At 40.8% G+C, this 25,850-nt stretch overlaps 1 pseudogene; it reads right to left on the reverse strand.

Moving 5' to 3' along the window:
• Window positions 1-12,662: 12,662 nt before the first annotated feature.
• Window positions 12,663-25,850, reverse strand: part of LOC131218882 (serine carboxypeptidase-like 18) — a 31,697-nt pseudogene continuing 18,509 nt past the window's right edge.

Consider the following 25,850-nt stretch of genomic DNA (forward strand, 5'->3'; position numbering starts at 1 on the left):
ACTCAATATTTTGAATTAATGATGCAAACATTTCGATTATTGTTTTGAGATCCTGGAATGCTTGTACCGTATTTTAGTTGAATAACTCTTAGTTTTGCATGAACTTTTGAACTGTATCATCTTAAGGCTTCTTTTGATTTAAGAATTGTGTAAGGGCCTCTTATGGGTTAGCTGTTTATCCATTCCTCCAACTAAAATTTGGGTGGTTCCTCTAACTGGAGTTGCATGTATTTGAGGTGGGTCCATTGAAAGGTCTTGGGTATTTGTTTATGGCATTTGATTACTCATTCAAAATCTCTTGAAAAACAGGAATTGTTAGACAATTCTCAGTTGTATGTATATTATAAGAACAAATACCACAAACAACTTCCGTAGCTTTTCAGTTTTTACCTTCTTAAGTTTCATGGCCTCAACTTTTCTTGTGAGTTTGGCCATTCTTGCATTTATATCATCTTCTTTTTTAAAAACATAAATTCCTCCCATTTCTTTTGATTGAGTAGGCTTATAAGTGGTAGTTCTTGAGGAGGTATCCTATGATTGCATGTTTTCAACAAGTTTATCAAAATAATCTCATGCATCATCGGCTTCCTTGTTCATGAATTCCCCATTATACATCATCTTCACAAATTGGCGCATGGGTGAGGTTAATCCCTCATAGAAAAAGCTTTTTATACAATATGTTTCGTGGCCATGTTGTGAGCATGAATTATGAGATCCTTAAATCGCTCCCAACGTTGGAAGAAGGTCCCGTCCTCTTTTTACGCAAAATTCATGATTGCTTTCATTAAGGTATTTGTTTTATGATAGGGGAAGAACTTTTTAAGTAACTCCCTTAGCATCTCAACCCACGTGCTAATGGATCTTGGTCTTAAGGAATGTAACCACAACTTAGCCTTTTCTTTTAAAGAGAAAGGAAACAATTTCAATTTAACTGTGTCCTCAGATACGTTTGGGAAGTGCAATATAAATATTATCTCATCAAACTCTTTCATATACAAGTATGGACTTTCAGATTCTAGTCCATGAAACCTAGGGAGGAGTTGAATAACTCCTGATTTAATATCCACTGTTCTTACATTCAATGGAAATATCATGCAAGAAGGTATACTCACCCTCGCCGATTGTAAATAATCATGTCGATTACAAGGTGGGGGTGCATTATGCACCTGGTTTCCATCTTAAACTTCATCAACTGGAGGTTAAGGTTGAGGTTGATTTGCAGCCATTACTTCTATTGACTCGGAGGGTCTCAAGTGGTGTCTAATCCTATGATGGATAAGCAACCCTTCGACTAATCCTCTTTCACTCAAGAGACAGAAGGTGTTGTCACGAACCCACTTGGGCATGAAACACTGTCAGCCTTCAAGTAACTAAACAACTAAACCTAAAAAGAAAACTAGAAAAACTAAAACAAATAAAAGATCTAGTAAAGATAAGAGAAAGGGTTGGAACAAAATTACCGAATAAGAGTTGATATGTTAGGATTCTACAAAACAAAAAACAATGTTATTTTCTAAAAATAATTTCAGAAAAAATCATAACCTAAAAACATAACAAAAAAATAAATCATAATCTTAACTTAATTCTAAAACCAATTAATTTTAGAAAAATGTAGGCATAATCCCCGGCAACGGTGGCAAAAACTTGTTCATAACCTTAAGTGTAGGGTCGCGATGTAGTAATAACTCGGTAAGACCGAGGTTGAATCCACAGGGACTAAACTTGTACATATTCTAAAAATAACTAAGGACAAATATATATATATATATATATATATATATATATATATATATATATATATATATATATATATATATATATATATAAATTAAAATCTGAATAATTAAGAGTAATGGTGAATAATTTTGATTAAAAATTAAAAGTCTAAAGGTGGGAACTAGGGTGTCAAGGATTCACTTGTAACTATCAAGATGCTACCTTACTTGATTTAAGAAACACAATTGGAATTGGAGTCTTATCCTATCCAATTGGAAGATAAAGCAATTTAAATCAAATCTGAACTTTTCATTTACCTAATTCTCAATGGAGGAGAATTGTGATGATTGGAAGGGATTTCATCACCCTACCACGCCCAGGAGATGATGATGAACAACAGGATTTACCAATTTTACAATCTCAATACAGGAAAAGAAGATATTCAAAGCTATCACAACATCTATTGTAATTTAAGTCATAATAAATCATAGAAAACTGAAAATATTTCTTAAATTCAAACAAGAAATCAATGAAATTCAATAAGACAAGAATCAAAGCAAGATAATCATCCAAACACGCTATAAGCTTCACATCTTAGTCCTGGCTAAGAGGTTTAACCAACATTTGATATGATTGAAACCAAATCTCTTAAATAAAGTATGAAAAATAAACTAGTAAAGAAAAAAAACTCTTCGGCGACTGCTCCACCCTTGTGCTATACTCCTTAAAACCTTTCAAAATCCTATAAGATACTTTAGAGCATCCTAAGGACTCCTATTTATAGTTGGGGAAGTCCAACTTTCACACCGAGTTAGAAAAATACGCAAACCACCTCAAATTTACACAGTCAGTGTAAAATTTGCGTAACGCTTCGATTCTATTGAAGGGTCGTCAATAGCATTGAAAAATCATCCCGAACTGTTCAGTAAGTTTGGCTTGAAAAATCCTAAAATTCTCGATTGAATCAAACTGCCTTTGATTTCATCTTCAATTTTATCTAAGTTTCTTCGATAGAATCGAAGTCCATTCTCGCACTTTTTCAGAACAATATATTTCTGGCCCCAAAATTTTAGAATATCTTTTTTCAGAATAATTTCAGAATTCCTATTCTTTACTTCAAATCTTTGATTTTCTTCATTTCTCACTTGATTTCCTTGGATCTTTGGCATGTAAATTCTTCAATCTTAGTCTCCTAAGATCCATCCCTTGCCTTGGTGATTCTTGAGCATCAAATCCATTCTTTTAACATTTTTTTCAATCCAAGTTTTCAGATTTACCTCACAATATAAACATGTATAAAATATACCCATTAAGCATTATTATGTTCATAAAACCAAGATATAAATACGGAAAAATATGCAATATTTGACACTCAACAAGCCACCATTGAATCAATCTACTTGTTATGATTCAGTTTTGACCAAATCATTTTGTACCATTAAGCAGTAAAATTCTTCTGCATAATCTCTCACTAACCTATTATCATGTTAACAATTTTTGTATTGTTGGAACAATACTTGATCGTAGTCACTAGAGAAGAAGTGCGTAGCAGCTGCTTTATCTGCTACCATGTGCAGATTGGTGCTTTCATCTGTCTCGTCTGTGCGAGCTGAAGTTGCTCCCACCAAGTTGAAGTTTTGCCCTTTAACTTGTAGGCCACAAACTTAACCTTCTTCGCTTCAGGGATTTCCATCTAGTGAAAAAATCACTTAACTTAAGAAAGTCAATTGAGGAAATCCTCAATGCGAAGTTGGTCATTAAAGCTAGGAAGATCAACTCTCATCTTAAATTCTCGATCTGTCATATTTGCCCGATTGATCCATTGTCCGGGGTATTAGAGGATCATGTCATCAACCTCCTTGTAAGGGGATCCCACCTCGTCAGGAGTGATCTTGTGGTTTACTGTTGGCACCGTCTTGCGATCAGTGTGATTATGTTGAGGGTCAAATATTACATATCAGACCCATTTATTGCTTGGATTTATGAACATGGTACCATTGAATGACCCATTTAAATCATGTTTGTGTTGCAAGGTGGAATTACGAGCTGAGACTGGATCGGGATGCTAAAAGCACGGATTTAACGTTCAGAATGCACCAAGGTAAGGGACAGACTCCAGAGAACCAAGATCGACGGAACTACACGCCGGGGATCCGCGGAAATCAGGAAACTGAAGCTCAAGTGGCCCGAAAATTGGTCCAGAATGCAAGATCACAGGGTTCCCACCATCCGTTTAGCTCGAAACTTTATACATAGCTCGAGGACCAAAAACTAACCGTACACGTCAAATTTCACCCATTGGATCCTCGTGAAAGTGGCTGAACTAACAGATCAGTCCATAAAACCCTGATTTGGGGCCCACCTGTTGTCCAGATACTCTTGAACTTCGGCCCCCACGGCTCAAATGAAATGGACAACAAGATGGATGGTGTGGATTTCTCATAATCATCATACAGTGTACATAGTACACTTTTTGCACTAAGACTTGCATGGCAAACCGTCCTCTGGACGTCTCCTCTTCAAAAACAGAAGTTCTGTTTCTGTTATGAAACAGAGATTGCGGTCCGGTCTTGTGGGCCACCACGGTCGATGATCCAGATAATCGGGACCATCCATCAGGCCTAAAAGGGCCCCGTAAACATGGTCTAGGTGGCGAAATGGCGAGATACATCAGAGGTCAGTTTTTGATCGTCAAAACTGAAGGCAGACGGTGGAAAGAGTTGATTTGATGGACCGCACTGAACTCGAGTAAAAGCACCCCTTGCTGAAATTCCGAGAGGAATTCAATGGGCGGGTCGGATTTATCAAGCGACAAGGTAAGTGGGCCCCACCGAGAGTCCAGCGCCGACAAGATCGGGCGCTGTTTACGCAGCCCGCGCACATCCGGAAAAGACGGCACTTGTGGGACGTAACGTGATCAAGATCACATTCTGATGCATGATCCGGACCGTCCAAACTTTCGCAATGAAGGTCCTAACGCTGTCCAAGAAGGCGAATATGAAAATCTGGACGATCCTATGTCTCAGATTCAGAAAAATGCAATACGGTTATGCATTTTTGCTGCGCAGAACAGAGGTACGCAGTTGGATGTTTTCTTTGGAAAACTGTCCTACGTAAATAAGGTCGGTGAACGACCTAGCCACCGACGGCTGCTGCTGTTATAAAAGGGAAAGAGAGGTGAGCTCGGCCAGGGGGAACGGGAATACCAAGAGGAGACGGCTGGAGGCGAAAACGTGAAGGAAAGGGAAGAAGGAAGTTGGCTGCTGGACGGGGGCAGAGGCAGCCGTGGGAGTCTGTTAGGCTCGTCTTTGGAAAGGGAGAAGAAAAAGGAATGTTCTTTTTCTGATATTTTCTTGCTGGCTGTTGTTTTTTTTTCCTTCTCTTCTTTCTCTCACGATGCAGAAGTTCAGTCTAGTTTACATGATGATGGCATAAGATCTCCCTGATCTCTACAAGTGGATCCTCTGAATCCCTAGTTTCCTTCCTCTGAATTACTTAAGTTTTAGATAATTATTCCACAATTATTCCCTAAATTCTATTTGATTGAGATTACATCTTTTGCTAGTTCTAGATCTAGTTAGTTCCAGATCACGTACAAGTTTCAGTCCCTGTGGATTCGACCTCGGTCTTACCGAGTTTATTACTACATCACAACCCTATACTTGGGGAGTGAACAAGTTTTTGGCGCCGTTGCCGGGGATTGACATTTACATTTTTTTGAAATTAATTGGTTTTAGAATTAGGTTAGGATTAGGATTTTACTAACTTTAGGTTAAAGGTTTTTATTTTATTTTATTTTTAGAAATTATTATTTTATTTTTAGAAACTAACCTGTTGTCCTATTTTGTAGGATCCTGAAATAACTTCTAAACTGGTAATCCCTTTCTAACTCCTCTTCTTTTTCTATTTTTAGAATTAGGATTTGAGTTTTGAAAATTTTCTATTTTCTAGTATTTTTCTATTTTTAGGAACTAGTTTATTTTTAAACTTTCATCTTTTGTTTTTAGAAACTAGGTTAATTATTTCCCTTTTTAGAAATTCTTTCTAATTTTAGAAACTAACTCATCTTTCATTTATTTTATTTTTAGGTTTCGATTTTCTATTTTAGAAACTTTCTAATTCTAGGTCTTCTTTTTAGAAACTAACTTAGCTTCTAGGTTTAGGGAACTTTCCTTTTTAGAAACTAACTTTCTATTGTTTTCTTTTACAGGATCTTAACATAGGAGCTTCTCATTTGGTACCTTCTTTCTAACTTCTCCTCCTCTTACTTTCCATACTTCTGTAGGATCTTTTCTTCTATTTTTCTTAGAATTAGACTCAGAGTTAGGGTTCTACCATGGAAGCGTGGGTACGTGCATATGCCGAGATGGATAAGAGATATTGGGGAATGCCTGAGGGTTGTGGAATTCAACATATACCTCAAGATTTTTCTCCATCGAGAACTGACATTGAGAACCGACTAGAACGTTATGTTCCATCGGTTAATAGGTCTGTATACGATCACAATTATGGGAATGAGGATTATTATCAACCATCATGTTCTCCCATGTATGATCAGTATGACTATAACCAGTGGAACCATCAAAACTGGGAAGATGAACCAACAACATATTGTAATGATTATTCTCTTGGATACCCTACCTTTGAGAACCAACCAGAAACGATCCAAGAGGATTCATTTCAGTATAACATGGAGTGTCTTGCTGAAATTAGAAAAGCAATGGAAGCACTCAATTCGCGCCTCAATAGGATAGAGGAAGCTCGCTCATCCCAACTACAATCCAATCCAGAAATACAATGCGAGGAAAATGATCCTCACTTGCTTTTGAAGAAATCTAAAATTTGGAATGAGGAGTTGGATTCCATTAATGAGCATATGGTTCAATTCCCCAATGAGTCGATCTCAATGACTGTTCAAAAGAATGGTGGAGATACATGGGTGTCTTTTGAATATAATGATGATGATATACTTCACTCACAGGATACACTAGATTTCAATGATGAGAGAGATGTTGGTTTATGTGAACCTCAACCCAATCTGGGAATAGAATGCGAGGAAAGTGAACTCATCCCAAATGTGCACTGCACTGAACTAGAATATGATGAGTATTGGGATGACGATCATGAATGTGCAGCCCCAGTTCCCCTGGAATTAATCTCAAGTTTGGTCCAGGTCAATGATCAAGAAGTGCACAAAGTGGTCAGTCATAATGAGTCACTCCCCTCACCTAACATGTCTGATTTAAAGGTGGAGGATGAGCTCCTTATAACCGACCCTTTTAACTCTTATGAAACATGTTTGGACTACGCCTCTGAATCGAATGATGATGTGATTCAGGAGAAGGACGAGTTGCTTGCTATGACCCTGGAATTTGAAACCACTCAATTGAGGCCACCATCTGAGCTGTACATGTTTAACAATTCAACGCCTCGATTGAGTAGTCTCAATGAACAAAGTGATCACATCAATGCTTACCCTATTGATGTTCAATCTGTCTATGCAGGACTGGAGGAAGAAAGCGTACATCTGGCTACTTTCAAGGATGATGGTTTCCTTAGGCAGATCATCACGAGCTACAATGTAAAAAATAAGTCACGCTTAGCTGAACTTCCCAACTCTTTGGATGATTGCTTGGCATACTCTGCAGATTCAAGCGATCCCATGTCAAAAGATAAAGTGGATGCCTTGCAAGACGACATCTCGGTAGTCATCACTGACCAAGAGAACCCTTATTCTGAAGCCCCTTCTTCCCCTGATCCTAAACGTCTACCAGTAAAGGAAGAGGAGCTGAAAATTGAACCGAAGTTTGGAACTTCGGAATGTGTTGAGACTACATCACTTCTTAAGAAGTTTTCTAAACTTTATTTACTTGTAGTCTTTGATTCACCATGGGATACTAACGTTGAAACTTCTTCTGTCACAGGTGAATCGTATATACTCTGGATACCTCAAGCAATTCAATGGAAAATTTCTTATGAGGTACATAAGTTTCTCTGGAAAGTCATGCTCCAGAGCGTCCAAGCCTATTGCAAAAAGGGCTTTTGGATGATCCTGTTGAGGAACTTACTAAGAAACTTATCAAGATATTGGCCGGAAGAGGAACCTTGCGGTATGATCGAGTAATTTTTCCCTGCTTTCATAGGACTATGGTAGTTTGCTTTATACTGCTTTAGGATAGATGATAAACTTAGCGCTCCTGGGAGGCAACCCAGTTCTTCATTTCATGTCGTTTTTATCATTAGTTAGTTCAATGTTTGTGGGTAACATCACTGCAAACCCTCACGAGACTACAACTCGTCCATTAGGGGCAACCTAGGGGTTTAAAGGCTTGTTGCATACGCTAAATGCAATCGAGAGCACCTACGAAAGTGGTATAGGTAGGATTTTGTCTTTACTTTTGATGGTTTCTCTCTTATACTGACCCCCTTTTTCGTAAATATCTATGGAAAGCCTCTTGATTCTTTCAGGTATTATCTTCCCATCACTTCTCATTTACTTATTTTGTCCCATGTGCATTGCATGCTTATTCCTTTTACATTGAGGACAATGTAAATTTTAGGTTGGGGGTGGGAGATGAGGTCTCCTAATCAGCGTTTTCTTGGTCTTGAGCAAAAATTGTGAAAATTTTTAAAATTTTCTAGAATTTCGTATGAATTCGAAGCGATTTTGATGGCCATCTTGAATTTAGAATTACAAGATAAGTGAAGTTGGTAATTTATAACTCTTAGATTCAGTCATCTATTATATTAGATTTCACAGTTAAATTTGAAGTGTTAATCTATAATTAGAAGTTTTAAACATTGATTGAGTTATGATTTCACATGTCACATCTCGCTTTCACATTAAGATTTCAGTTTGATATTAAAGGGTTAACTTGGTAATCACTGAGCATGTAAGGAACCAGCTTGGAAAATTTGCCCGTCATTATCAATTGAAAAAAAAAAAAGAAAAAAAAAGAAGACACCTTTGGAAAAGGTTAGGCGAATAATCTTCACCATAGGTTTGCTCCCTATAGGTACGGATTCGATTCTCCTCTCCCTCGATGAAAAAAATCAAAAGTAGGAAGAATAAAAAAGAAGAATTGTAAGGCAAATTCTGGTTTAGGTTTTGAGTGTCCTAAATGTTGTTTTGACTATCAATGTTATCATAGAAATAAGCCGAGATTTCATTATACACTCATAATACTCATTGTTCAGAATTGTTCTAATTCCTAGAATAATACTTTGAACTTGATTATGAAGTTTACCGTGCGCCTGAGTCTAGGAGAAAGTAATACCCAACATTCATGAATCTGAGCATTCTCATATCTGGATTATTCTGTAAAAATCACTCGAATTCATTTTTTTATAGAAATTGTTCTATAATTCTTAACTTACTTTTCGCATATTTTGCTCGGGACTAGCAAAATGCTGGTTGGGGGTTGTGTTGAGGGTCAAATATTACATATCAGACCCAGTTATTGCCTGGATTTATGAACATGGTTCCATTGAATGACCCATTTTAATCATGTTTGTGTTGCAAGGTGGAATTGCGAGCTAAGACTGGATCGGGATGCTAAAGCACGGATTTAACGTTTAGAATGCACCAAGGCAAGGGACGGACTCCAAGGAACCAAGATCGACGGAACTACACGCCGGGGATCCGCGGAAATCGGGAAACTGAAGCTCAAGTGGCCCGAAAATTGGTCCAAAATGCAAGATCACAGGGTTCCCACCATCCGTTTAGCTCGAAACTTTATACATAGCTTGAGGACCAAAAACTAACCGTACACGTCAAATTTCACCCATTGGATCCTCGTGAAAGTGGCTGAACTAACAGATCAGTCCATAAAACCCTGATTTGGGGCCCACCTGCTGTCCAGATACTCTTGAACTTCGGCCCACACGGATCAAATGAAATGGACAACAAGATGGATGGTGTGGATTTCTCATAATCATCATACAGTGTACATAGTACACTTTTTGCACTAAGACTTGCATGGCAAACCGTCCTCTGGATGTCTCCTCTTCAAAAACAGAAGTTCCGTTTCTGTTATGAAACAGAGATTGCGGTCCGGTCTTGTGGGCCACCACGGTCGATGATCCAGATAATCGGGACCATCCATCAGGCCTAAAAGGGCCCCGTAAACATGGTCTAAGTGGCAAAATGGCGAGATACATCGGAGGTCAGTTTTTTATCGTCAAAACTGAAGGCAGACGGTGGAAAGAGTTGATTTGATGGACCGCACTGAACCCGAGTAAAAGCACCCCTTCCTTGCTGAAATTTCGAGAGGAATTCAATGGGCGGGTCGGATTTATCAAGCGACAAGGTAAGTGGGCCCCACCGAGAGTCCAGCGCCAACAAGATCGGGCGCTGTTTACGCAACCCGCGCACATCCGGAAAAGACGGCACTTGTGGGACGTAACGTGATCAAGATCACATTCTGATGCATGATCCGGACCATCCAAACTTTCACAATGAAGGTCCTAACGCTGTCCAAGAAGGCGAATATGAAAATCTGGACGATCCTTTGTCTCAGATTCAGAAAAATGCAATATGGTTATGCGTTTTTGCTGCGCAGAACAGAGATACGCAGTCGGATGTTTTCTTTGGCAAACTGTCCTACGTAAATAAGGTCGGTGAACGACCTAGCCACCGACGGCTGCTGCTGTTATAAAAGGGAAAGAGAGGTGAGCTCGGCCAAGGGGAACGGGAATACCAAGAGGAGACAGCTGGAGGCGGAAACGTGAAGGAAAGGGAAGAAGGAAGTTGGCTACTGGACGGGGGCAGAGGCAGCCGTGGGAGTCTATTAGGCTCGTCTTTGGAAAGGGAGAAGAAAAAGGAATGTTCTTTTTCTGATATTTTCTTGCTGGCTGTTGTTTTTTTTTTTTCCTTCTCTTCTTTCTCTCACGATGCCGAAGTTTATTAGCCTAATCATGTGGGGCTAAACCTCTTAGCTGGGGCTAAGAGGTGAAGCTTGTAGCTTGATGGGAGTTTTTTCGTATGCCCTTTTTTTTGTTTAAACTAAACTGATGTTGCTTTTAGTTTAATTAAAGGAATGTTTCTTGTCTTTAATGGTTTGTTGTGACTGAAATTACAATGGGTCTGCAATGGCCTTGAATATCTCTTTTTCCCTTTTGATGTATATGACGTCAGGAAGCCCTGTTGTTCACCATCGCCTCCTGGGTATGGTCCTAACTTTCATGCATTGTTGATTGGTTGGTAATTAGTTTAATTCTGTTGTTTGCTTTGCCTCCTGGGCATGGATTGATGATGGAATCCATTCTAATTCATATACCTTTCATCTCTTTAAAAACTATATTAACAGAAGTTCAGTCTAGTTTACATGATGATGGCATAAGATCTCCCTGATCTCTACAAGTGGATCCTCTGAATCCCTAGTTTCCTTCCTCTGAATTACTTAAGTTTTAGATAATTATTCCACAATTATTCCCTAAATTCTATTTGATTGAGATTACATCTTTTGCTAGTTCTAGATCTAGTTAGTTCCAGATCACGTACAAGTTTCAATCCCTGTGGATTCGACCTCGGTCTTGCCGAGTTTATTACTACATCACAACCCTATACTTGGGGAGTGAACAAATTACCAGTTCCAAAACCTACTGGGGGTGGATCACCACCATGTACACGAAACTGCCCTAAGACCTTCGTCATGCGATCAATGACAGCCTGCAGCCCTTGCAAGACTTGTTGATTCTTTTGTTGCGCCTCTTCGAAAGCTTCCATTGTTAATGGTAAATTCCTTAAAATACCGTTCATGGGAATGTTGCCCAACCCATCGTTAGAAGCCATAGATCTAAGGAGAAAGCCTCTCTCTAATACCAGCTGACACAGGGAAGGACGTGATGAGGTTGATCAACATCTTCCTCAAGGGGTAATTGCTCCGAATCCACAGAGCTTCTTTGGACTCCTCACAGAGATTCCTCGAATCCAAGAGGGAAAAGAAATAAATTTTAATAAAATCGAAAATAACTTTATTGATTATAAAAATGAATTTACAATCCTTTAAATAGTGATATCAAACCTAAGAAGATGTTTCAAAATCAAACTCCAACTCAAATCCTTAAAAACATGAGTTACTATAAATACTAAACTTACTATTTATAGACGGTCATGATTTCTACTAGACTTCATGGTTTTCGGTGTAAAATAGTAAGTGTCCAATTTGGCCTAATTAAATTATTCCCCTAATTTTTCTAAGCCCTTTTCATGTTGGGCACAACTCATAAAACTCAACGGATCAAAAGTTATGATCGAACTAAAACTTACTATAAATAGTAAAAATAGAAATAAAATGGAATTTCAACCATCGATCTGATAAAATCTCACAAATCCAACCTGGGCAACCCGACATACTGGGTTGGTTGGCTAAAGTAGCTTCTCCTACCCAAAATCATATATGGAACGTAGAATAGCTCATTCAATTTGCGAGATATGCTTGTTTTAGGGTTCCGACGGTCATGATCACTTTCGATTGGGCCTTCTATGTTCCATCTTCGCCATGAAAGTGTCCAAAACCCACTCTACATCAAATATTTACATCCCAACACGGCTTGAAGAATTATGAGCCTTCAATTGGTAATAATTAGGAAAGTAGCTACTGTATCGCTCTGAGCATTACATGGGTGATTAATACTAACTTATGCTGCACCAATATTGTATTTTAAATAGTATAAGATGCCACAGACGGGGCCACTCTCTTAACAAGTACAACGGAGCATTTGGCGAGCCATGCAGGGAAAGCATGTGGATTGAAGCTCCAAAATCGTAGGTGATCATAGAGGATTACGAGAAATCCACCTTTGGAACATTGCAAAGCCTTCCTTGGGTTTGTACTCTGGACCTGTGTGGCCCGCTCCCTGTATCCAGAACAAAAAAGGTGACATTGGATCAGATGTCTTTCTTATGTTCATGCAATTTCTTTTTATTTCACATGATAACAACATCAAGAATTAGAAAGAGGAATTTCATGCCTTCAGAGTAGCAAATGTCAACTTATTCGAATACGTCCTGGTGTACCTGTGATATCAAAATGCTGTGAGATTATCCTGTAATGGGTTAGGCTAGCTGATGATGGGGCGCCCCAGTCCAAGTGGCTTTTGGACTTGGACAACAATTGCTATAGGGCTTTGCATCAGACTTTTAGAACTATGCCGCATGCCCAAGTTAAAGAAAAAACTTTAATACTCTTGGCATTGTGCCATGGAGCAGGATCTTAGAAATTATTTTCAAATTGTATACATGGTATGTAACTAACACAAGTTAAACTATGAAACTTATGGTTCCCATCTTAGACCTCTAATGAAGAAAAATTACAATTAATTGATAATCTAATATCAACTTTGTGGATATTTATTGCACAGTTAAAAATGAAAAATATCCAATGATATTCCTATTTCAACAAACAAGTGTACAATAATCAGATGTTAATATTGTTTTGGAAATGTGACTTAGCAAGTGGGTTCCATAATTTTACCAGTTTGATTTGAGCGTATGAATGTCATATGTAGAATTTCTGAGTGTCTGCGTATTATCCTTTGTAGAATATCGAATAAACTCCCTTCCAGGGGTAGATTGGCACCAAAAAATAACAGTTCAAAAATTGAATAGGACCTGAGACCATTCTAGGTCCGAAAATTGCTACTCCCAAGGTGTGCCCAAATGCGGATGGTTTATGGCTATAATGGTCTGGTATTCGAATGGGATGATCCATGCTTTCTTTTGCACCCAAAAAATAGATGGCCCAGACTTGTGCTGACCTGACTCCTAACCATTGTAAACGAAAATTTCTTCCTACGTGAAATCATAATTCAAAGTTTGGGTTCATTTTACCGATGGGTATGTTATAGAAGAGGACCTCACACGGCAACTTGTCCATCAACGAACCATGGTCGCCACTCATCAACAATGGAGAAATTGAGAGATCTAATCCATGCTTGTGTGCCCAAAAATGGCACTAGTAGGTCATGATCACCGCTTTATCGAAAAAAAAAAAAGAAAAAAAAAAAGAGGAAGATGAAGAAGAAGAAAATCAGTATCACGTCACTGGGTCAATAGAAAGATCAGTAAGAGGAGATGGACCAAAGTTTCACCTGTATATCAGAGCTGGATAGCCTCGAGTGGTCAAATTAAGATGGTATTTTATGGTACTATTGACATTCTTCTCGTAAGGTATGTCAAAGTTGCATCTTTGCCATTCTCTGGTTGTTCCCTGTTCCTCATGGAAGTTTGATGGTGGTCATCATCCTCTAGGCTCACAAGCTGGTATGATTGGTATTGGGCCAACTAGCTCTGGCAAGTGTTGGATCCGAACTTTGGGCATGTGGGTGTAGGTCCAATCTTTAATTTCTGGACCATATATGATATATCGCCGGCCAAGCCCATGGTTTGACTACATTTCATACTAAGGCCTGGCCCGAGGCCGGGTTCAACATAAAATACATCCAGTTGGTTCCTGATCACAGTTGGGCCCCACTGTCACATGTCCGGGCTAAAAAAAATTCAGGCCACACATGCATTAGTGTAATGGACAGTTGAATAAATTTCTACCAGTCCCCATTCGATGTGGATGTGTACCCTGCCTGGTGAGCTGATCGAAATGAGTTTGCACATGGTTGCGGCCGGCCACCTTATGTTATGGCCCGGTTCCACACACGTTGACGGATGTGGCTGCACATGGTGTGCGTATGAGGAGTTCATGTATGCTAAGCAAGCCTTGTAACAAAATCTCTTGAGGGTTTAGGAGATTTTACCTGACGGATGCGGAGTGCCTTTCTAACGCTATCATCATTCGCCCAAAAATCGCATAGCAAATATGCATATTCCTGTGCAAAATAAAAGGTTTGTTGATGTAAGGGCCCAGTTAGATTAATGGAATGGAAAGGCAAGCAAATTTGTTTTTTTGTGAAGCTAACTTCCTTGTTTGTCAAGCATCTTTTGAAGTCTGTGGAAAGCATCATCAGTCACTTTCTTCTCCATTTCTAAGAAAAGTATTTTCCTACCATTAAAGGAAAATGAACTTTCTAATGGTCAAACCAAAATTTCCCATCATATATCTTCGTTAACTTCACATGCGCCACATGTGCCACAGTCTACGTTTTGTTATGCCCCACGGATGCCATTGTGCCACATGTACCATCATATATTTTCTCTTGCATTCTACACGTGCTAATGTGCAACCATCCTTCTTCTCTTACGCTTAACATGTGCTAATGTACAAGATGAATGTTCTTGCAACATGCATGTGCAAAGCACCCCAAATGCGCCAGTACGTGACGTGCTACATCTATCTTTAATCGCCTCATATATGCCATGTGTGCCACTGGTGCCAATGTGTATTAGGTTTGCCATCAAGCAACAAGTACCAACATGTGTTAAATATGCTAATGTATGTCTTGCCTGACATGTACCATTGTACAGCTTAAGCACCTCACATATGCCACAATTTAGGTTTAAGCAACCAGATATAAAGTTTATACATGGCATATGTGTACCATCCATCTTTAAGCATCCCACGTGAATCACATGTTCCAATAATTACTTAGAAATATTTTTTCCAAAATTTTTTATCCATCTATCAATCAATCAATCAATCAATATATATATATATATATATATATATATATATATATATATATATATATATATATATATATATATAAAATTGATTATAAAATTTTGAAAAGATTTTGTTGAAAGAAAAAATTATGTAAACAAGGAGAACAATATTTCCTTCCCATGAATTTAACGAGAAACATCACTTTTATCTATCCTTTCTACAAATCCAAGATCAAAAGATTTGTCCAATTTAAAAGAAACTGATATCGTGGTTAATGACTTGGTGACCTGATTGATTCCTTTGCTGTCAAGTGGAGACCCGACTCACCCGAGGCGGGTTGAGTGGGCCAAGTAGCATAAGTCCATCGATTGGACTTGGCCAACTGATGGTGTCACTATGATGTCATAATTAAAATAGAGTCAAACCACACATAAGAAGATGGAAGCAAAACAGAGAGAGAAGAAAGAAACCTTTAAAAAAACCCTGGGATGTCTGCACTTCACCTGCTAGAACCGGGTCTTTCATGAGAAGAGATAGGGCCCCTTCCCGGAGGGGTCAATCAAGGAACCAAGGTAGGAGGGGAAGAAGAGGTAGATCCCCATTCAGGTCTGGCATTGATCAAAGGAGGGACTGAGGTGGGTGTGGAGCGGGTTGGAGTTTATTCGTTGGTAACTTACCCTTCACCTACAATCAAGGCAACCTCCTCCTCATCTTCCAGAGGTATGGAAAGGTGCTGGACATCTACATACCCTTCTTCCCAGACTCCAACAATCCGAACGGATATGCTTTTGTCTTATTCCAGTTCGAGAGTGATGGGAGGGCAGCCATGGGGGTGCTTGATGGCCAGAGAATCGATGGTAGAATAGTTTAAGTCTCAGCAGCAAAACCTAGAGCCTTTCCTACCGATTCAAAAGTGAAAGAAAATGAGATCCCCAAAGCTAAAATCGTCCACCACTCGCCCCCAATATATGGCCCCCAAATGCCGCCAACATACACAGAGGCAGTCTGACATAGGGATTGGAGAATACTACTTACAATCAACATGTTTTCAGGAAGGGGTGGATAGTGGTTTTACCATGGTCGCAGATCCTGAGGCAGTCGCCTATAAGCTCAGCAACTTCATCTCGCTTTGGTAGCTAAAACACCTGATTCTTTAATCTCAATTTTGCGTCTAATCGACGCCATTAGGCAATCTGAATATGCAGCATCAACGATAGATGTAGTAAGATTCTTCCCAAATTAGTTCATATTAACTCTCAAGACAATGGAAGAATTAAGGAAATTCAGGGAGGATCTCAACCTGTACAAGATTATGGGCATCGAAGAAGTGCGTTGGACCCCCTTGGATACATTCAGTGCAGATTGAGTGTGGATTAGAGTATTCGGGATTCCGGCCCACGCCTGAATAGAAACGGTCATCCTTGACTTGGGGAGCTACATCGGGAGAGTGATAGCAATCGATACCAACAGCAGTTTTGACATTTTTCAAGCTTTCGCCCACGTTAAGGTTCATCTTTGTCCAGGTGCATATACGAGAAAAGTGCTAAAATTAAAGGTCAAAGATAGGGTATACCTTGTTTTCACGAAAATGGAATTTGTCAAGCAAGATAGCTCCAGCACAGCAGTTTAAAATCTCATATGAAGTTCTCAGGGAGCTAAGGAATCAACCAGACAATGGGTAGAATGCAGTTTCAGGGCAGGACAAAAGGACAGGTGTTTGACGAAATTCCCATGAGGAGTCCCAGGTTAACCTTCACACACCTGCTCGTAATAAGAACCCTGGAGGTGATTCTCTGAATGCTGGAGAGAGAAGAGCATCCAATCGACTGGTTGGGGAAGGCTCACTTCAGTCTCAGGGAAGGGACGAAGTCCAGGCATTCAGAATGTGTAATGGCCCAGTGAGCTCTCCAGCATTGCCTCCAAATATCAACAGAGGTAGATCTATTGAGGTTGGAGGACACAACCAATGCAGAGAGCCTCAATTGAGATATGTATGACCAGATGAGGAGCCAGGAGAAATGTCTTAGAAAATCAATACAGGAGACTCGTGCCATGACAAGCAGATTGAGCATACGAAATTAGGCTGGTAGGTTCAGACAGCCAAACTAAGCAGGCAGGATACAGATTGGACTATAGGTTTCCAGAGGCCATCTAGATTTGCAGGGAGCTCTCCATTCAGGTTTCCTAAGAGAAATGGAGACAAGGAAATCACACCATGCTTGAGTAGGCTTGAGCAATCCTGGGTTGTTGCCTTGGTGGAGATCAGGACCTCTTCAGATACAGCTCAGCGGAAGTCAGGGGAAGGATACGACAGGTTGGGATTCGAAATTGATCTATCTTCGTACTTCACCACTGAAACTGATAAGACGATTCAAAATTAGGAGTCAAACTCCTTCCATGATGATTCTTAGCTGGAGATGTCAGGCCTGCCAGCAAATTCAGATAATTGCGTTCAAGTGGAGGAGCATCTTGCTATCCAAGCATTCAAAATTGTCAACCATGATCCTAGCGAAAGGATTCTAAGAGCTTAGAAGGAGGTTGTTCCAACCAAGAACAAGAGAAGAAATCGAATTATCCTAAAGGCAGCAGGCAAGTTCAAGGAAGGGGATTAGTACGAAAGACTGAGAAAGCTTAAGAGGCAGGCTATGAATACAGGATGTATCACAGATGGATAACATTCTCCTGTGGAATGCCTGAGGAGTGGGTAATTGATGCAGGGATGAATGTAATGAGGTCGATCATCGTCTTCCTCAAGGATAACTATTCCGAATCCACAGAACTTCTCTGGACTCCTCACAGAGGCTTCTCGAATCCACAAGAAATAAAACAAGCAAAATAGAAAATAAATTCTATAAAATTTGAAATTGATTAATGAATGAAATAAATGAGTTCACGACCCTTTAAATAAGGATACCAAGCAATGGGAGAGAAATCAAAAGCAAACTACAACTAAAACTCCAAGAATTCGCAACTTACCATAAATAGTAAACTTACTATTTATAGGTGGTTGTGATGTCTACTAGTGTGCAAGGTTTTCGGCCAAAAATATTAAGTCCTATTTGGCTTCACCAACCGGCTCTCTTAATTATTCTAAGCTCTTTTCAAGTTAGGCGCAACTCCTAAAGCCTAGCGGATGAAGAGTTATAATCAAATTAAAGCTTACTATTTATAGTAAAAACAAAATTAAAATAGGGAAACGACCATCGATCCAGGGGTATTTTGCAAATTTGGCTTGCGCAACCTAACGTAGCTAGTTGGGTGGCTAAAGTATCTCATTCTACCCCAAAATCATATATTTTTCACCTGATAACTCATTCTGGATTGTGAGATATGTCCGATCTAAGGTCCGACGACTCGGATCACTTCTATCGTTAACTGTGCCTTTTCTTATCTTGGCCATGAAACTGTCCGCGACCCGCTCTACATCGGTAATGCCCCCACTCTAAGGACAGCCTCGAGGATCATTAAAAGGCATAATCCATGGATTATGGCCATCCTTGAGCCTATGCTCGGCGATGACTGGCGAGTGCAGATTGGTTTAAAGCTGGGTTTCCAGTCTTCTTTCTCCAATGCAGACTCTCGAGGAAAGATTTGGGTATTCTTTAAAAACACTCTTAACATTTCATTTTTTGGTGTTACTAATCAGATGTTATTTATAATGATTAGCCTGCAGAACTCTTAAACCTCCATCAGGGTTTACATAGTCTATGCTCGTTGCGATAGGTTCCAGAGGAGATCCTTATGGCAAGACAAGGCATCCATTTCCAACTCGTCGCAAGGGCTGTGGGCAGTTTGCAGTGACTTCAAGGTGGTCTCTGAGGGAGCTGAAAGAAGGGGGAACAGAAATCCAGACTATGCTAGCTTTAGGGAATTTATGGAAGCCATCCATTCAGTAGCCCTTCAGGATGCGGGTTTCTTAGGGAATAGGTTCACCTGGAGCAACAACATGCAGGGTAACGATAGGGTCTGGGCTAGGCTTGATAGAGCTCTAATCAACGTAGAGTGGGCTAGCTTCTTCCCTCGATTTAGGGTTGAGCATCTTCTGAGGTCTAGCTCTGATCACACTCCGCTTCTTCTATCGTTCCCCCTGTGGTTCTAGGTTCGGTCAAGCCTTTTAGATTCTAACAAATGTGGACTTTTAATGATTCCTTTCTCCAGGTGGTCTAGGGAGCATGGGAGGGTAAGGCAACTGCTCAGCCTATGATCAATGTCTAATTAAAGCTGAAAAGGTGAAGCAAGCTCTTAAAATTTGGAACAAGGAAATCTTTGGCAACATCCACCTTCAGGTCAAAGAGGCAGAAGAGGCCCTGGATCGCATTGAGCTGATGATGCAGAACTCTCCAGATGAGGATCTTTAGTGCCAATTTTTAGAAGCCAAGCAACACTTCCAAAGCATGGAGCTGAGGAAGGAAGTCTAGAAATTCTTGGTTGAAGGAAGGAGACAAGAACACAAAATTCTTCCATGCTTCAATTTTAGACAGGATAAGAAAAGCAGAAATCAAGTCAATTAAAATTTGAGGGGTGGGGGGGACAAATTCGTGATCCCATCTTGATCAAATTAGAACTAGTCAAATTCTTCAAATTCACGTTCAAGTCGGAAGGCTTGTCCCCTTCCCTAGCCCTCTTGTAATCCATCCTGAGAATTCTTTCGGAAGGCAACAATGACTTCCTACTGGCTAGTCCCTACCTCCAAGAGGTGCATCTCACTATTAGCGTCATTCCATCAGACGGGGCGCCAGGCTCGAACGATTTTTCTGGGGGTTTCTTCACTTCCTATTGACACATTGTGGGAGTCGACCTCTATAGAGCGGTGATTCACCTATTCCAGGGGGTAATATACCCAAGGCCTTTTCTTCCTCCCTCATCTATCTCATTCGAAAAGTGGCAACCCCCTCCACATTCTCAGAGTCCCCATCAGTTTATGCAATTTCGTTTATAAGATTTTTTCGATCATCGCCTCCAGGCTGAACGATCTGCTATCTTCCCTGATTTTCCCCGAGCAAGGTGCATTTGTGAAGGAGAAATCGATAGCAGAAAACATTGCCCTGGCACAGGAGATGTTCAGAGATATCAATAGGAAGGTTAGAGGTGGGAACATGGTGCTAAAATTAGATTTGGAAAAAGTGTATGATAGAGTGGAATGGTGCTTCCTCAAGTAGGTTCTCAGGAAGTTTGGCTTCAATAATATTTGGGTGGAGATGGTCGAGAAATGATGGGCGAACAGCTGGTTCTTTGTTCTAGTTAATGGAGAGGCAGTGGGTTTCTTCAAATCCTTAAAAGGGCTTCGTCAGGGTGACCCATTTGTGCCTAGTCTATTTATCCTGGCTGCTAAGGTTCTTAGTAGAGGCTCAAATCATTGATGGAACAAGGTGCATGCATCACTTTCAAGCTCAAGCAAGGCTACCCGGTCATATCCCACCTTCTATTCGCAGATGATACCCTCCTATTCATAAACGGAGGATTAGCGTCGCTGCAGACAGTGAAGACATTCCTGGAGGAGTTCCAATCTTCTTTGGGACAGCTTGTTAACTATGACAAGAGCTCATTTATGTGCTCCGACAAGCCGCCAAAAGTCAGGATTAGAGGGATTGAGCACTGCCTAGGGATCAAGAAGGCATCTTCTAGTTTCACCTATCTGGGTATTCTGATTGCTAGGGGTAGGGTGAAAAGTGCATATTTTCAGCCCCTGCTCAGCAAGATAGAGGATTGGATCACTGGCTGGAAGGCCAAATTTCTCTCTCAGGCTGGTAGGGCCACCCTCATTCGTCATGTGCCGGGTAGTATCCCGGTTCATACGATGGCACCCTCACGGGTTTCATTCCAGGTTATACCAGATATGGAGAAAAGCTTCACCAATTTCTTTTGGGGTTGGTCAGATGGCATCAAAAAGTTACATTGGATTAGCTGGAAGAGGATCTCCAAGCCCAAGAGTGAAGGTAGGTTGGGCTTTCATTCCCTCAAAGAAATCATGAAGGCTTTCAGGATCAAGATGGCTTGGGCGATTAAGTTCGAGCAGGGGAGTAGCCCATGGGTGGCTTTGATGAAATCCAAGTACCAACGTGATCTCAGGGTGATGGACGGAGGCCCTGAGGTCTCGTCTATGCCTTTGCCGATGTGGAAGAGCATCAGATCCTCCTTCCATTTCCTAGATATCTCGGTTTAGTGCCAGGCGGGTCAAGGGGAGTGTAGCTTGTGGAGGGAGATTGGTCTAGCCTGTGCCACATGGAGCAGCGAGCGACAAGGCCTATTCCAGAGGGGTTGCTGGACATGAAGGTTAGGGACTTCCTAGGCCCAAATGGACCTCTTCCCCCCTCAGCGTGGCAAGCTAGCCATTCTGGTGGGCAGAGGAGAAGTTGGGCGGAATGGGTCTGGCACTCCATGCTACCCCGTAAGATCTGCTACTTCGCTTGGAGGGTATTGCATGACGCCAACCTTACTGATAGCAGTGTTCAATCCAGGAGAATTTATATGGTTTTAAAGTGCATTTGCTGCAGGGCGAGTGGGAGTCGGTCTCCAGCTAATGAGTCGCTACTGCACCTTTTCATTGTGGGCTCCCTAGCAAAGGCAATGTGGCACCACTTCGGATCCATTTTTTGGATCACAATCTTGGGCAATCAGTCAATTGAAGACAAATTAAGGGCCTGGTGGATAGCCTCATCTTCATTGGGTAACTCAGCTCTTCTGCATGGCCTGACTCCTATCATCATCCTATGGGATATTTGGATTACCAGAAATGAAAGTATATTTGATGGTTCAAAGGCCCTCCCCTCCAAAACGATATACAGGTTCACCGGGTGGTTTCAAACGCTTAGTTTGTGGTTATCTAAATCCACCAACAGATCCTTGGTCAGTGAGATCACGTTCACGACCCTTGGGATTGATGCTCCTCTTCCTCAGAAGATGGTAACTTCGATTGTGAAGTGGTTCCCTCTGGAAGTGGGTTGGAGTAAGTTGAATGTAGACGGGTCGTCCAGGGACATTCAGTGGTTGGCGGGAGGTGGAGGGATCTATAGAGGGGAAAAAGGCAAGCTTATATTCGCTTTCGCAATTGGCTATGAGTTGGGATCCAACAACATTGCGGAGCTTAGAGCAAACTGGGACAGTTTGGTCATGTGCTTGAAGAGGGGGCTGAGCAAGGTTCAGGTGTAATCGGATTCCAAAATGGTTGTGGACTTGTTGAAGGGTAAGATTCAGGTGGCCGTACGCTGGCGCTATTGGTTGTCCCAGATTCAGAGAATTAAGGGCAGAGGTCAGTTTTCCTTCTGCCATATTTTGAGGGAAGGGAATGCCGCAGCGGATGGTCTGGCCAAGTTGGGGAGTATTTAGTAGTCTCTTTCCATATTCACACAGGCCTCTGAGCTTCCTCATCGTATTCGGGGCCTAGCCATGCTTGATAGTGTATGGTTGGGTTCCATTAGGCAGTGCCCAAGAGGGCAGTAAGGGCTGTCAGTGGCCGTTCGATGGAGGTTGCGGGTCGGGCTATTTGTTCAGTTTAGTTTTAGTTTGTTTTTTCTTTTCCCCATGATAGGCTCATCTTGGTCGTTTTTTTTTCTGAGAGGGTGCCCGAAGTGCTCTCTATTGTGATTTCTTTTTGAAAAAAATAAATAAATTAATAATTTAAATAGTTGAGATGCTTAAAGAGATGACGAAATAAAGGTAATGGATATCAATTGGATCATAAATTGTTTAGATGGGTTCTTCTACAAGTTATTGCAGAATAATCTTATTCTGTAAGTGTTTTGCATGATAGGTGGTTTCCACCCTAGAGCAAGATTTCACATATTGCAACTGATGTGTCTACTTGATATGTATATCATTGGTCCATATGGGCCTGAGTCCGCAATGTGGCATGTGAAAATACTTCCAGTATTGGTAGTGACCTTGCCTCTGAGCGCATTTCAAACGATGATGTAAAGCTTTCATTATCTGGATTAATGCTACTGCTACCGAGGCTCATAGGAAGAAACATTTATTGAACGGGTATCTATGAAGATGATTATTTAATGGCCCATATTGAAATACTGAAGTCAAAGGTCAGAATCATCAATGAAGCATTATAATACCATAGCTTATATGTGGCAGCTAATGATGAGAGAGAGAGAGAGAGAGAGAGAGAGAGAGAGAGAGAGAGAGAGAGTATACCCTACACTACACCCAAATTGGGGTTGAGGATCTGGGAGAACCAGCTCTTCTGATTTCTCCCTTAGAGATCTTCTGTGGCTCACCATATCGTTTGGCCTTGGGGATGCAAAGGGGCAGTTGGGCTCTAAAAAGTACCCTTTATGGAGTCTTGAAGTGCACTGCATGTACCAAAGATCAACACCATTATCCTTTGCCCATACAAAGAGCAGAATTAAAAATAGGAGGCTGAAACAGCCCTATTACCTCATCCACTGCCTCAAGATCCTGTGCACATTTAGGATTTCTTGGATTTATGTAATCTCCTTCACAACTTTTCTTAACTGACTGCAATAATAATTAGAAAAACTTCTAGTTCAGAAATCTTTAAAATGGAGGCAAGATGCAAGGCAATGCATATGGCCTTCCTACAACACCTGTTACAGGGAGCCTGTGCACAAAAACTCTATAGGGCTTACGGCAACGTCCATGTGACATTTACTCTCTCCATCATAGGATTACATACGGGGCCCAGGATGGTGTGTATACTCAATCCAACCCGTTCATCAGGTGTACAGGACAAACAAACACTCCGAAATGTACTGACTTTCAGGCAACAATGTGAAAATGAGATGGATTGCTTGGACCCGACAGTGGACCCGACAAAGCTCTATTGCTTTACTCGCTGTCTAAAACGGGTGCTGTAGAGGATTCCCGCTGAGTCGACCGAGTCATAAAGGAGTTGACCAGGTTGTTACCAAACCGAGTTTTATACGCCCCCGAGTGGGGTATAACATAATCCCCTATGGACACGTAGATTAGTGAGTAATCAACAATTTTCACACGTGAGGACATTTTGACATGCTTCGATCTGTACTTCAGATATGCACCCATGGTACAAGAGTCACCCTAACTTAATCCTATCCGTTGGATTAATAGATGATTTCTCGTTGGATGATAAGCAGCTAACCAGTGACACCGGCTTTAACATTCTTTAGGTGGTGAACGTGAGATTTGTACCATGGGTGTTCATGGTCAGGCCCAGAAGATTGACGGTTCAGATCATCGGACCATGCAGACATTTGGCCCACATCATGGATGGCCCTACAATGCACAAGAAGGGGTTCACATGCTATCTATTACCTCATGGAGTTCGTCCGATATGAGACCCATCCCATGGGCGTATGGTACCACTGAGTTAGTATCATATCTTGGATCCGTCCCCGGGTTTCCAAGGAAATAACCCTGCAATTAATTATAAATAAATAAATAACGCATGAGGAAGGGTGACCCGTGCACCAACCCAACCCAGAAACCGAGTCGTGAAACCATGATTAGCATAGATTCGCAGTCGCATGAGCCACTTAGCATATCGTGCGAGGAACATGTCGCTCATCAGGGGGGCACATAGGCCACAGCTTTTTTAAGAAAGTCATGCTTGTCCGCGCATTGGACCATATGATGTATGTGGATTAGGGACTGTCGAGTCAATCTTTCTTAACCGTCCATTCTATCATGGATTGAACGCATGTGTGGCGATTGGTGACAAAAGTGCCAAGATGGACACGTGTATATATCTCGTCCACTCATCAGGTGTGGCCAATTTCCTACACGTATAAGCTAAATATCAATGCAATCTACTTACCAAGTGGCCAACACACCATCGAAATATAGAGAGCGCAATTCAATCATTTATTTTTTTATTTTTTTAATAGCAAATGTGGCTAAAGACTCACCAGGTTTTTGTCACTCATGTACAGCAATCTAGACCAACCAGTTTATGGGACACATTACGGATTGATCGCATTTCTGAAATCACATTGATACATCCTAACAATCCAATTGATTGCTATCAAAATATCCGTTTAAATTTTTTTTACAAGTAATTACTTAATTAATATGAAACGTTATATCCCGATTCCTTTCTCAATAAGATTTTCAAATAGCTACTTCATTAATTGATGTAATTATCATTCCACTACCTTCCATCACGGTATTAGGAATGGGTCGGTAGCTTGGTAAGCCCCACCATGATTTATGTAAAATCCACCTCAACCATCGGGTGGGTGACCACATATTAGGCTTAGGGCACAAAAATTAACTCCATATGTGATTCAAGTGGGCCATGTGATTGGAAATAGCATATAGGACAATGCTCACTCCCCTAAGATGTTTCCATTATTATGGCCCATGTGAATCATGGATGTGTATGATTTTTGGGCTGCTAGCCTAATTTTTATGTGGAATTTAATGGTTGGAGTGGATTTTATATAATTATCATGGTGGGCCCTGTAAAAATTAAGTGTGGATGTCTTTCTCAACTGTTTCTTTTGGTTTGACCCCCCAAGCTTCCACTAGATTTTTATTTTTATTTTATTTTCTTTGTCTACTAGCCTAATACGAGATTAAATCTCTAATGAGTTGAGTGGAACCTACATAAACATCACAGTGGGCCTT

Source organism: Magnolia sinica, chromosome 11, assembly GCF_029962835.1.
Source record: "Magnolia sinica isolate HGM2019 chromosome 11, MsV1, whole genome shotgun sequence".
In the NCBI taxonomy this organism is placed as follows: Eukaryota; Viridiplantae; Streptophyta; class Magnoliopsida; order Magnoliales; family Magnoliaceae; genus Magnolia; species Magnolia sinica.